A 14,079-nucleotide genomic window follows, 5' to 3' on the forward strand; every position below is an offset into this window, starting at 1 on the left:
AAATGGCTTGTTCAATCATGTCTTTGTTCATTCATTCTATAAAAACATGCATTCATTCTACAAATATGACCTCGGGACTCTATAGCTGGTATTGAAGAGGTCAACAAATTAAGGAAATGTAAGTAATTACATTATATAGCATATTAGAATGGGATATGCACTAAGGAGAGAAATGAATTAAGGAGAGGGAGTCCGGCAATCTCATTGACTGTCATTGACTCAGCTCTCCAATTGTTATATTCTTTCCACTCTTGACATACATTGTATCTATTTTTAAGTCATTATGAAAATTTCACTGTTGAGTTGTCTTGGTTCACCACAAAGTCTTACTAAAATAAAAGGGAACCTTATCATAAAAGAAAAGAAAGAGAATAGCATTAATTTAGGGTACTTAACCAAAACTATTTATAGCAAATGTACATATTAAACTGGTAATGTAGTTTTAGTTGCTAAATGACAATGCTGAGTCTTGTAATCTTTTATTTGATAAAATGCTAATAATGTCAGATTTTTCTTAGGGGAAGAATATAAGACAATTCTATTTGATTGTAAAATACTTGATATTGTGGTAGAGGTTGGACTTTTGCTAAATTATAAGTGGGGGACACCTGACATTTTAAACAATTTAAGTAACTTTTAGATACTAACTGCTGGTAACACATTATTCCTTTACATCTGCAGTGAGCTCCTTTTCCAATTCCCTTCTCAGAAGTCTGAATGTGAATAGAGTTTAACCAGATAGTATTTAAATCTATAAAGTTGAGGTATCACTATATTCCATAGATCATAGACAAAGTTGAAATTTGACCTTTGGGAAAATACAATTAGAGAATAAATTTCTATTATACAAGGTCTCTCTCTGACTTCAAAAATTTTTTTGAGCTTTGGCTCTCTGACTCCATAGGTGACCATTTTTATAATTTTTATTTTTTTTACAGTAAAGTTTTCTTGTAAGCTTCAGAAATGACAACTATTAAATTATAACTCCTTAATTCAATCTATCCTTTGCTCTTTCCTTAAAGTGTATCTTCATTGATGAGTCACAATCTCTTATTCCTTTCAACTCATGAATCATTACATCATTTCTGTGGTATAATTACCTGTGCTGCCTTCATTTAGTTACTGGAAGAGGCATTATATAAAGTTAGTGAATTTCTCTTGGAAATGATAACTTGGATTATGTCCATTTATAATACAATTTATTGGATATTTTCTCTTATTATGTTATTACATTGTTAGAAAATGCACCAACTATTTTAAACCATTACCCAAACTAGCTGTAATTTAACTACTTTTATTTATGAAAGCATTTTTGGCTATGTATTAACAAAGACTTAAGAATTAGATTTTAAACATCATACATAGACAAGATAATAGAGCAATAGTAATGAGAACAAGTATATTTTGTTGGGCTAGATTAATCTTTTGTTTTGTTTTTTCAACTTGCTGCTCAGGGAAGTTGGATGATAATCATTGGCAGAAGTTGTGGTTTGAGAAAACATCTAGTGTGCTTTTAGCTTCAGTTCAGATTAGTTACAAAATATAGACAATATAAAAAAATTATTTTGAATTCTTCCACATAGAGATGATATCTTTGATTATAGGTTTAGGTAACCAAGGTGCGTAATTTGTCCTGATATCATGTCCTAGCATCTTCTTAGAGTGTAGTCTAATTAGATTTGTTTTGTGAGTTATTTCTTGGTTAATAGAAAATTAATTGAAATAGGAATATATTGTCTTTTGTTAATATGACATTGTTTTCATTTCTTATAAATGTAATGACAGGCACTCAATGAACTTGGCTATAAAAATTATCATCATAAATTTGGAAACATTGTTCTTAAATTAAAATGTGGTAATGTGATAAATTACTTTGTCTTCCTTGTTGAAAAATAGGTGGACATTGAATCTGGCATTGTAAGTGATGGGATAAAAACTGGATAAGTTTTATTTTTTTGAAGATTTTATTTATTTATTCATGAGAAACACAGGAAGAGGCAGAGACATAGGCAGAGGGAGAAGCAGGCTCTCTAAAAGGAGCCCGATATGGGATTCGATCCTGGATCCCAGCCAGGATCACACCCTGAGCTAAAGGAGATGCTCAACAGCTAAGGCCCCCCAGGAATCCCCAAGTTTTATTTATTTTTAGTTCTTTCACTTTTTAAAGAAAAACTGGATATGTTTAAAGGAAAAATCAAATCTCTGCGTTAGTTGTACATTGTGATATTGTGGTTTTTGCATTGTGTGTCTGCATTGTGATACTGTGGTTTGGAACATGGGATAAGAATCACATCTTCCATGCTTAAAATTCTATCACTAAATTGTAAGGTAACTTGGGTAATGTATTTAACTTGTTGGCAACTCACTTTCCATATCTATAAAGTGGTAATAATAACTGTTAAATTACAAAAGTTATGCTTAACCTAACTGCAGTTTCAACGCCTTGAAAATGTAACCTTTATGCAGTCAACAAGAAATTACCTGGTTAACATAATGAGATAGTTTTCCTGACAGGGCCCTGCCATTCTCCTTAGGAAGAAAACCTTGCCTGAAACAATGCATTATTTGCTAAGAAGTTCCTTCCTCCATCCCCTTTCCACTTTTAAGTCTTTCCTTTTTTACAGCTCAGTGGAGTTCCTTTCTTTTGCTAGACAGGATGCTACTGATTCATGAATTTAAATAAAGACAGTTAAATCTTCAAATTTATTCAGCTAACTTTTGTTATTTAACAAAACATTGTATTTAACAAAATACTCAATAAGACTCTGAAATTTGTAATAACACCTTTAAGCATGTTCAAGATCTCCCCAAAACTAAAGAGGACCTAAAAGATACTGGCCATATTCTTAAATGAGAAGACCCAATATTATAAAGATATAAATTCTATTCAAATTTTCATTTCAATTCAGTATCAGTTTAAGTCATACCAACATTTTAGTTTCATAGTTCAAATGAAAGGGGAAAATGCAAAAGAATAAAGGTAATATCTTGTAAATAAAAAGAACAATGAGGAATGTCCTGCTCTATGAAATTAATACATTTTCCAAAGCTGTATTAGAGAGTAAATAAATGAAGAATAGAGTTTAAAAAAAATCTATGTATAATGGAAATTGCATATGATGAATATTGCAGGTTTTTTTAAAAGAATGAATGAATTTATGTATGTATGTATGTATGTATGAGAGAGAGAGAGAGAGAGAGAGAGAGAACACAGAATGAGAGGAAGAGGGAGAAGCAGACTCCCCTGCTGGGCAGGGAGCCCGAATAGGGGCTGTCTCCCAGGACTGGGAGATCATGACCTCAGCCAAAGACAGACACTTAACCAACTGAGCCACCCAGGTGTCCCTGCATATTGCAAGTTAAATGGATCAGGAAAAGTTGATTATTCAATAAATAGCTGGATTTCATATGAAGTATGATTGATTGATATTTATACGAAAAACGCCAAATATTAATGCAAAAAAACTAAACAATAATTTGAAAATTAATCTGTTTATTAAAAGAATACCATGACCAAGTAAGCTTTACTTTAAGAAATAAGGATAATTGAAATCCTCAAAAACTATTAATCCTTTCCATTAACACATTACAATCCTTTCCATTAAGACAAAAATCACATTTCAATGCAAGTTTGTTTATTACTTTATACAAATAACAGGGTAATATAGGCGCTGACAAATAGAGAATGTACCTAAATAAATGAATAAATATATGAATTCAGTGTTTAACGTAATGTTTTAAACCATAAAATTATTAGATTAAAACACAGTAAAATATCCTTAATGGGATACAAAAAGCCTTCTTTAGTAGAGTTACAGTTTCTTTTTTTTTTTTTTTTAAGATTTTATTCATTTATTCATGAGAGACGCAGATATAGAGAGGCAGAGGCACAGGCAGAGGGAGAAGCAGGCTCCATGCAGGAAGCCCAATGCTGGACTCAATCTTGGGACTCTGGGATCACGACCTGAGCCAAAGGCAGATGCTCAACCACTGAGCCACCTAGGGGACCCCTCTGCATGCATCTTTAAGAAAAAATAATGCATCATCAATAGATGGATGATGAAATATGAATTTCTAAGAAGAGTAAAATAAAAAGAAGGTAGAGGTACAAAAGAGGAAATTCAATAAAAATCCAGAAATATTAGAAAATCATAATGAAATAAATTTAACTCTGTTTATAATAACAGATGCAAATTGTAGTTGACTAAATAATCAATACAAATTATATAAAAAATAAAAATTATATTGCTCTAAAATGTAGGCTTAATAAGTAAATAATGGATAGAAGACAAAAAACAAGAATTCTATCTATACCTAATGTGGCTATTAGCTTTCAAATCACTACTCTTGACTTTCAAAACTAACATAACATTTCCAGGAAGCAATTTGTCAGTATTCATCAAAAGCTATAATATATCTGTATATCTGTAGGGTTTTTGACCTAGTAAATCTATTCTCAGAACATAAAGTATGTGGAAAGTTATATGGCTACAAATGTTTAATGAAATATTATTCTTTTTTTTTTTTTTTTTAAATTTTTTTTTTTTTAAATTTTTATTTATTTATGATAGTCACACAGAGAGAGAGAGAGAGAGGCAGAGAGGCAGAGATACAGGCAGAGGGAGAAGCAGGCTCCATGCACCGGGAGCCTGACGTGGGATTCAATCCCGGGTCTCCAGGATCGCGCCCTGGGCCAAAGGCAGGCGCCAAACCGCTGCGCCACCCAGGGATCCCATGAAATATTATTCTACTTACTTAAATAAAAAGGCAAAATATAAAGAGTCCTATATTAATGGGAAGGAATATTATATATCCCAAATGACTCTCAAGACAATGTAATGGATAATTCTTGTCCTTTAAATTACCAAGTTTAAACAACAAATTGGACATATTCTGTGATTATAGTGATTATATAATAACTAAGGCATAAAGGACAAAACAAGGGGAAGAAAGTAGCTATTTCAAGTCAGGATTTTATTCTTGTTTGTCTCAATTTCTAATCACTATGAAACATTTTTACATTACCTTATGAAGGAAAAAAAATATGTGACAAAACTTGCACATCAGGTAATTTGATCTATGGTTTCTTTACTGAGAATAGAGGAATTTGGTGATTGGCTACCCCATCCCCGCCCCTTTACTGTTTTGAATCTGCTTTTTCCCTCTTTCAAAACTCCCACCAAAATATATAGCCATATACTGGAAACATTAATGATCTGGTAACATTGCAAATAAGAAAAGATGTAATAAAAGGGAAGAAGAAAGAAAACTTTTCACTTACTTTTAAATCAGTTTGGGAACAATTTCTAATGTAAAGCCATTGTTTCTCATCTGACCTCACATCTCTATTTGGGTTGTAATCCTGATAGCATCCTGTTTTTAGCATTAGTGTTTATGACAATTCAGAGTGTGATGAAGTATCTGGAGTTGCCGGCAGTTTCAGCATTTATTGTTTCTGTTTTCCTGAAAGCATCTGTTCCAATTGCTTACCTTTATTTTGCTTTTCTCTCCTACAATAGAAGTATAGCAACATATAATTTTTCTTTGTATCTGCAATAGACAAAAAGAATATCAGATGTTTATCATGCAGTTCTTAAACTTAAGCCAACTTCCACAAATGTAACATTTTATTGCCCAATACTGGCAGTATTTTTAATCCCTTTTTTCCTGATAACAGAGAATGAATACTATAAACTAATTATTAGCTATATTGAGGAATAAGAAATACATCAGAATTTTATGCAATAATTCTGATAATACTATGAATGGCTAATATCTCCCTTTTCCACAATAAGAACATTTTCTCAACTTAATATCTATATAAAATGATAGAATAAAATAGCAGATAATGCATTTTTAAAACAATACTTTAAATGGAAACATGGGGGAATCAACACAGAGTACCTCAGAATAGAGTTAAGACACTTGGGTTCAATTCTTGAAGCTGTAGTTGTATATGATATTGGACCAGATATTTAATCCTTATATATGGTTCATTACCTACTGCTGCTTCCCATTCCCAGTTGTCAAAATATTTGCTTATATAATTATACCACTAGCCTAGTGAGTTTTATGTAAATTTAAAAAGTAAGCAAGCCAATATGAATATTTAGCTGGCAATATTATATTTTTTCCAATGTTTGAAACTCCTGTTTTTCAAGGTTCTGTTTCTGTGGAGTTAATTTATCTATTCCCAGAATTCTAGTTGCCAGAAGTCTAGGATGTTTCTTTCTGGCACATAGATATATAAAGTTTCTAATCTGAGACTACAAGCATGAAAAAGATTAATATTCCTCTAAAGAATTCCAATTAACTAAGCAACATAATTCACATACAGTGACACTGTTAACTTGTGAATTATTAAATATCATATTTAGGATAATTTGAAAAAATTATAAAAAATGAAAATGATTTTTGTCATGTTTATAGTATTCTGAGAAAAATTATCATATCCCAAAGCAGATGAATTGGAGTTAAATGGTTTAACCAATTTAATCAGAAGGAGTTCTAAAAAAATTAAAAGACAAAACTCTAGCTAATTGAATGAAAAGAGTGATGTCATAGCCAGTTCTCTGTTCTTGAATAGAAGTTTTAGCTTAGGGTTTCTTCTTGGATATGTTTGTGACAATGAACACTCAGCTCAAATAGAAAATTAAGTAACGTTATATGGCTTTTTAGGGAACATGACCTAAATTTTGTTTTCATCATCTATATATACCAGTGACAGAATTGTCACCACTGTAATTTGATCTATTAAAAATAAATTGATTGAAAAAAATGTGAAAATATTTGTAACATGTCACAAAGTATTATCATCAATATATAAAAAGCTATTACTAATAGGTAAAATTTGGAATAAATATGCAATACAAAAAAGAAGAAATAATAAATAAGTAAATAGATAAAAAATGGTCACCAATAATAAAGAAAAAAGATTAGATAAATGTGTAAAATCATTTTTTCCTAATAAATATGTAAACATTGAAAAGGATAATCTAGTATTTTTGCAAGTATGAGAGAGAAAACTGCTAGTGGAGTGTAATTCAGTACATTATTTCTAAAGATTTTTTTTTTTATTTCTAAAGCTTTTAAGTGTTGAAGATTTCTACCTAAAATCCAATTTTAACTTGCTGTATTTACAAAAGGGAGTAATTGGAAATATGCCTCCCCCCAAAATTAGTTAATAATGTGTTTACAAAGAGTAAATGTTCTTTACATTTTATTTTTTTTCTTTCTGTGACCAGAATATGGGCTCTCTCTGCATTTTTGTCTTTAAGATTAAACATTGAGCCTATAGGATTTTATTTTATTTTATTTTTTTTTGAGCCTATAGGATTTTAAAAGGCCAAGCATGTGTTTAGCATTATGAAATTCTTGTGAGATCATTTATTATGAAACAATTTTCCTGGGTAGTGACATAGTGGAAGGAATGTGAATTTCTCCTCATTCTGAAATCCTCACAAAGACTTTAGTGGGGGTCATTGTGTCTGTTTTGAGTTCATTGCTATAGAATTTTTTTTTTTAAGATTTTATTTATTTATTCATGGGAGATACAGAGAGAAAGAGAGGCAGAGACCCAGGCAGAGGGAGAAGCAGGCCCCATGCAGGGAGCCCCATGTAGGACTTGATCCTGGGACTCCAAGGTTAGGCCCTGGGCTGAAGGCAGTGCTAAACTGCTGAGCCACCCGGGCTGCCCCGCTGTGGAATTTCTTTAAAGATTTTACTTATTTGAGAGAAAGAGAAAGAAAGAGCACAGAGCACAGGAGCAGGGGTTGCAAAGGGAGAAGCAGACTTCCTGCTGAGCAGGAGCCACACGCTGGGCTCTATCCCAGGCCCTGGAGATCATGACCTGAGCCAAAGGCAGACACTTAACTGACTGAGCCACCCAGGCACTCCGAATTTTTTGATTAATGCTTTATGAAAGCTTATAAAAGAAAATAGAAACAATTAAAACCATTAAAAAGTTTTTTTTTGTTATTAAGATTTAAGTTGATGTTCAATTCACATAGAAAAAATAGCATTTCTGTTTCAACAAGGAAAAGTTATAACCTATCATGTTAATCTCTTGTCTTAGCCAATGAAACAGATAAGATCACTAATAAGTAGAACTTTCACTACTTAAATTTAATATTAATACACAGCAGCTTTGAAGAGAACAATATCTATGCCACTCACATTACAGTTGTGACAGGCTTCGTTATATGCTTCTTGGGCATTGGTTTCTGCTAGTTTAAATGATTCCTACTAATAATTTCTTTTTGAGATAGGAGGTTTTTGTTTATTTATGAGTCTTATTTTTATAATGAAAGGAGGAAGGGAATTATTGAAATTCCAGAAAAATAGTCATATGAGAAAAATGAATATAGAAATTTTATGAACATGAGGAGAATTTGATCTCTCTGTAATTTAATATAATTTAATGGTATAATCGTTCTTTTTTCCCAAACTGTCTGATTAGTTTCTTGTACATAAGTTTTGCTGTTCCTTGAACAATTTATTTCTCTGATTGAGATCTTTTCTCTATTATGAGTCTAGTGTTTGTATCTTCATTCGTATCCTGTTCGGCCCTAATACTAAATCACCAAGTAATGATATGAGGGCTATATCATGTCATCATTTCAAACTACACATGTTTAAACCTAAGCCCACCTTTTCTTCTCATGTCTGACACTTGACTTTAAATTTCTAATTATTAAAATTATTTTATTTTCTTCATAGTAATACATGCTTATGATTAACTGCCAAAGAAAACTAAAGGGATTATATTTTTAAGTGTCTTTCTGCTTTCAAAGAACCACTTTTTAATATTTTTATGGTATCATTTGCATTCATATTTCCTTTTGGCTAATTCAGTGATGCATTTTATATATACTGGTGCTCTAATCTGGTAGTTGAGGATTTGCCATTCTTATACCATACTTCTGCTCCTTCCATCTTTCCTTTATAATTACAATTTTTGCTTAAATCAACAATGTTTATATTGCTATGAGACTATAAACATTACTCACTATTGAATCAAATAGTATGTTATAATTGCACTTATTATCTAATGGAACTTTTCCTGTTCATATTGATAATAATTTCTTAAGATTTTTTTCTGAGTTGTTTCTGTAAATCACAGTTTTCCCCCATATTCCTGTATATATGTTAAATGACTGGAAAATACTCAAGCACACCAAACTTTGTTCATCCCTCCATCCTTTCCCTCTTACTATTTTCTTCCTCCCTCACTTCCTTCCTTCCTTCCTTCCTTCCTTCCTTCCTTCCTTCTGTAGTTTTCTCTTCATCTTTCTCCCCTTTGTCCTTCTTCTTCCTCCCCCTCTTTTATTTCTTGGCATATTTCTTTCATCTTCAATCATGATTTGTTGTTCTTCTGGGCCAGAAAACAAATTTTGTCCTTGACCTCTCTTCATTTTACTTCAGCTGTAGGGCATCTTCCAGTCATTTCCTAAGGAGAGTCATCATAGTAAATAAATTGTTTTATCTTGAATGTCTGAAAATGACCTTTTCCCCACTCTCACACCATTCTTAAATGAGAAATCATTTTCCTTCTGTGTTTTGAAAGCTTTGTTTACCAGTCCTTGGCTCCCATAAGTTGCTATTGAAAACTATAAACCTCATTCCAGCCTTATAGTCCTTGCTACATGCCTCTTAGGATTTCTATATTATAAATACCCTCATTTTAATTAGAATTTCCTTCCTCTGCTTGAAAATGGCTCTAATTTTCCCAGTTTTTTTGTCTTTTCCCAACTATTTGCCTTTCTCCCACTGTTCTCTCCAAAAAGCCTATTGTCATGAGGAGACAGACTTCATTGTTTGATGATTGACCACTAACAGCTTTTAAGCTTCATCCATTCCTATATCCCTTGTATCCTACAACTGGGCACGCTGGGAAGAAAGCCTCGGTGCTCCTTCCTTTGGAACCTGTAGAAGGCTAAAATCATGCAAATCTCTGCCTGCTTATGTGAGAACTCTCCATCTATTTCCAATCTTAACTGCAACAGAAACCCAGGCTGGTTTCCTTTCTTTGCTCTCTCAAGCTATTTCAGATCTGTTTGAAATGCCTGCCCTGCTCTCCGTGGAGACCACATTTATATAAGTAATCAAGCTTTTCATACCCTCTTGGTATGTATGGTTAGGGTTATCAGTTTCAACATCCAAACAAACCTTGAGTAAGGGTCTTTCTTGCTTTTATATAATCACCATAACCTTTACTCTTGTCTTTTACTCCATTCTCTTCATTTCTATAGGTTGTTAGCTTTTTAATTCTTCATTGAATTTTAATGGGAATTTGGGGGAAAATAAAAGACTATGAAAGTGAATAAAGACAATTTATTCTAGTTATGCATAAACTCCCCATCATTTCCTTTAATAACTCAAACCTAATTCTTTAAGTTACACTTAACTCCTGCTTCTCCTTTCTCTCCATATCCAAACTTTTTTATTTTTTTTTTCTTTCATAGTGTCTCCATGGTGTTTAACTTGCTTCAGCACCGACACTTAAAATAACCTGATTTGCTTGTTTATTAACACGATTTAAAAATGGAACTCTTTCTGCCTCAGCTTCAGTTGAGGTCCAAAGGCTAAAAACAAACCAATAGGTGATATCTTCTCTCAGTCTTTTTTCCTTCTCTCATATTCAATGAATTACAAAGACAATTATGCAGAAATTTCAGCAGAGATGGCTCAAAAACTGGTTTATCATATAAGATATAAAAGGGTTGACTTTGAAGGGGTGGTTCTGATATCATTTTAAAATAGATTCTATCTAAGTGGGCCTCTTGCAGCTACTTTGAGATGGGAATGGAAAGAGCCCTGCAGAGTACTGCAGGATGCAGGAACTGAGGGGGGCAGAGAAGCAGCTGGCTGGTGCAATGGCTTTGCCCTCATTTTTATAGTTGCAGTTTAGTTGTTCTCGGTAGGAGAATCTTTGAAATACCTATGAAAGCACAACATGATCAAAACAGTCAGCTTTTGAATACCTGCCAGAGCACACTAACATTAGAATATGACTGTACTAGCAAGTAAAACCATCTCTATACCTTATGTGTCTTCCAGCTGGCCAGTTTTTGTTATTTATTACCAGCATTTTTGGGGTCTTTTAAAGTGGTTCCTGCATTGGCTACCTGACACAGGTCCCCCAGACTCAATCCACAGGAAATACACACCTCGGGGAACCAACAGTTGGGTCTTGGCTTCATCTGACAATAGTAACCTCTGTGGACTTTACTGCTAGGCAGGTAATCCAGTCAGAGCCTTTCACTTTTCTCCTACATTGAGTAGAAAGCAGCCCCTTTGTCCCATCAGCTCCATGCAACATATATCAAGCTGTCAGAATGATGCCCTAAAGCCCCTCTTACTTGGCATGAGGTATGGGGGAAGAGCTTCCTCCTGTTGATCAAGGAGAGAAAATGCTTAAGTACTCAATTTCTCAAAATAATTCCCTCCTTTGGTGCTGAAAATGTCTGTTGAGGCAGCCTGGCCTCTGTTTGGAACCCTTTCTTTATTGAACACATTTTTGAGTAGTCCTTAGGTCATTTCTTTGACCTCACCCATTTTATACTTTTGAGGTAAGTGTTGTGCTGATGATCACACAACTAGTTTTTGAGAAACCTGCTTGGCGTATTTTGCATAATGGACTACTCTCTCACTTGGAAACCTGCAGGTACTTGCTACATATTATAACATTGCATTATATTTTTAAATGTATCCATTTATCTATTCCCTTCCTCTCAGCTTAGAAAGAAGTTCATATGAGTTCAAAGTGATTAGAAGGAAGGAAAAACAGTACAGATAGAAAACTTAAGCTACAAATATGACTACTACAAAAGTGTATTTCATAAAAACCTATATAGTTACTATGAATGAAGCAGGCATAGCTCTGAACCTTATCACAATCAAGTTGTATTACTTATATTTCAATTACTTATTTAATATTCTGTCTCTCTTAACTAGATTTTAAACTCCATAAAGGCGGGGTTTTTTTGTTTGTTTGTTATTGTTCTTTTTCTTGTTTTATGCTTCTACTTGTGTTTTTTTGCTTACTGATGAAACAGGTCCATCACCTGAAACTTTGCATGATAAATGTCATATGCTTTAAAAACTACTTGTTGAATATAAGAATGAATAAATAAGGTTTATAAGAGAATTTTTTTCTTTTGCAGTTGTTTTTTTCTTTTTTTTTTTAAGATTTTATTTTAGGTATTCATGAGAGACACACACACACAGAGAAAGAGAGGCAGAGACACAGGCAGAGGGAGAAGCAGGGAGCCTGATGTGGGACTCGATCCTGGGACTCCAGGATCACGCCTTGGGCTGAAGGCAGGTGCTAAACCACTGAGCCACCCAGGAAATACAAATATTTGAGTACATGCAGTGCAAATATGTTTCTCCTGTCTGCTATTTGTTTTTCACCATTGTTTGCTGATTTTTGTTGTCTTAGAAATTTTGTTTTTTTTTTAAATATAATTGCATTGAGGTCACACTTTTATAAAATAAAATTTAGCAAGCACTCATAAAAAAAAAAGAACAAAACTGGAGGTATCACAATTCCAGATTTCAAGATATTATACAAAGATGTAGTGATCAAAACAATGTGGCACTGGCACAAAAATGAACACATAAATCAATGGAACACAATAAAGAACGCAGAAATAAACCCATTATTATATGATCAATTTTTTTTTCAAAAATTTATTTACTGGGATCCCTGGGTGGCGCAGCGGTTTGGCTCCTGCCTTTGGCCCGGGGTGTGATCCTGGAGACCCGGGATCGAATCCCACGTTGGGCTCCCGGTGCATGGATCCTGCTTCTCCCTCTGCCTGTGTCTCTGCCATTCTCTCTCTCTCTCTCTCTCTCTCTCTCTGTGACTATCATAAATAAATAAATAAATAAATAAATAAATAAATAAATAAATTTAAAAACTTATTTACTTATTTGAAAGAGAGGAGGGAGAGAGCACAAACAAGACAGCAGGAGTAGGGGCACAAGGGTAGAGAGAGAATCAGACTCCCCACTGTGCAGGGAGCCCAATCCCAGGACCCTGAGATCATGACCTGAGCCCAATGCAGACTGAGCCACCCAAGCACCCCTGTTTTTTTTTAAGATTTGTTTATTTATTTGAGAGAGAGGAGAGAGTGATATATCTGATCAATTAATCTATGACAAAGGAAGCAAGAATGTGCAGTGGGAAAAAGCTTCTTCAACAGATGGTGTTGGGAAAACTGGACCACTTTCTCATACAATACACAAAAATAAATTCAAAATGAATTAAAGACCTACATGTGAGACCCAAAACCATGAAAACCCTAGAAGAGAGCAGTAATTTCATTGACATTGGCAATAGCAAAATATTTCTAATATGTCTCTTGAGGCAAGGGAAATAAAAGAAAAAACAAACTATTGGGACTAAATCAAGATAAAAAGCTCGGCACAGTAAAGGAAAATATCAACAGAACTAAAAGATAATCTACCGAATGAGAGAAGATATTTTCAAATGATACATCACATAAGGGGTCAATATCTAAAATATATAAAGAACTGATATAAACTCAAAAGAACCCAAATAATCCAATTAAAAATGGGCAGAAAATATGACTGACATTTCTCTAAATATGACATACAGATGGCCAACAGACGTATGAAAGGATGTTCAATATTGCTCATCATTAGGGAAATGCAAACCAAAACCACAATGAGATATCACCTCACACTTGTCAGAATGGCAAAAATCAAGAACATAAGAAACAACAAGTGTTGACGAGGATGTGGAGAAAAAGGAATACTTATGCACTGTTTTTGGAAATGCAAACTGGTGGAGTCACTATGGAAAACAGTATGGAGGTTCGCCCCCAAAATTAAAAGTAGAATTACCATATGATCCTGGAATTCTACTGCTGGGTATTCACCCAAAGAATATGAAAATACTGATTTAACTAGATATATATGCACTTCTATGTTTATTGTAGCACTAATAATGATAGCCAAAGTATGGTAACACTCCAAATGTCCATTGATAGATGAATGGATAAAGAAGATGTGATATGTGTATATATAATGGAATATTACTCAGCCACGAGA

This window comes from Vulpes lagopus, chromosome 11, assembly GCF_018345385.1.
Source record: "Vulpes lagopus strain Blue_001 chromosome 11, ASM1834538v1, whole genome shotgun sequence".
NCBI classification, from domain to species: domain Eukaryota; kingdom Metazoa; phylum Chordata; class Mammalia; order Carnivora; family Canidae; genus Vulpes; species Vulpes lagopus.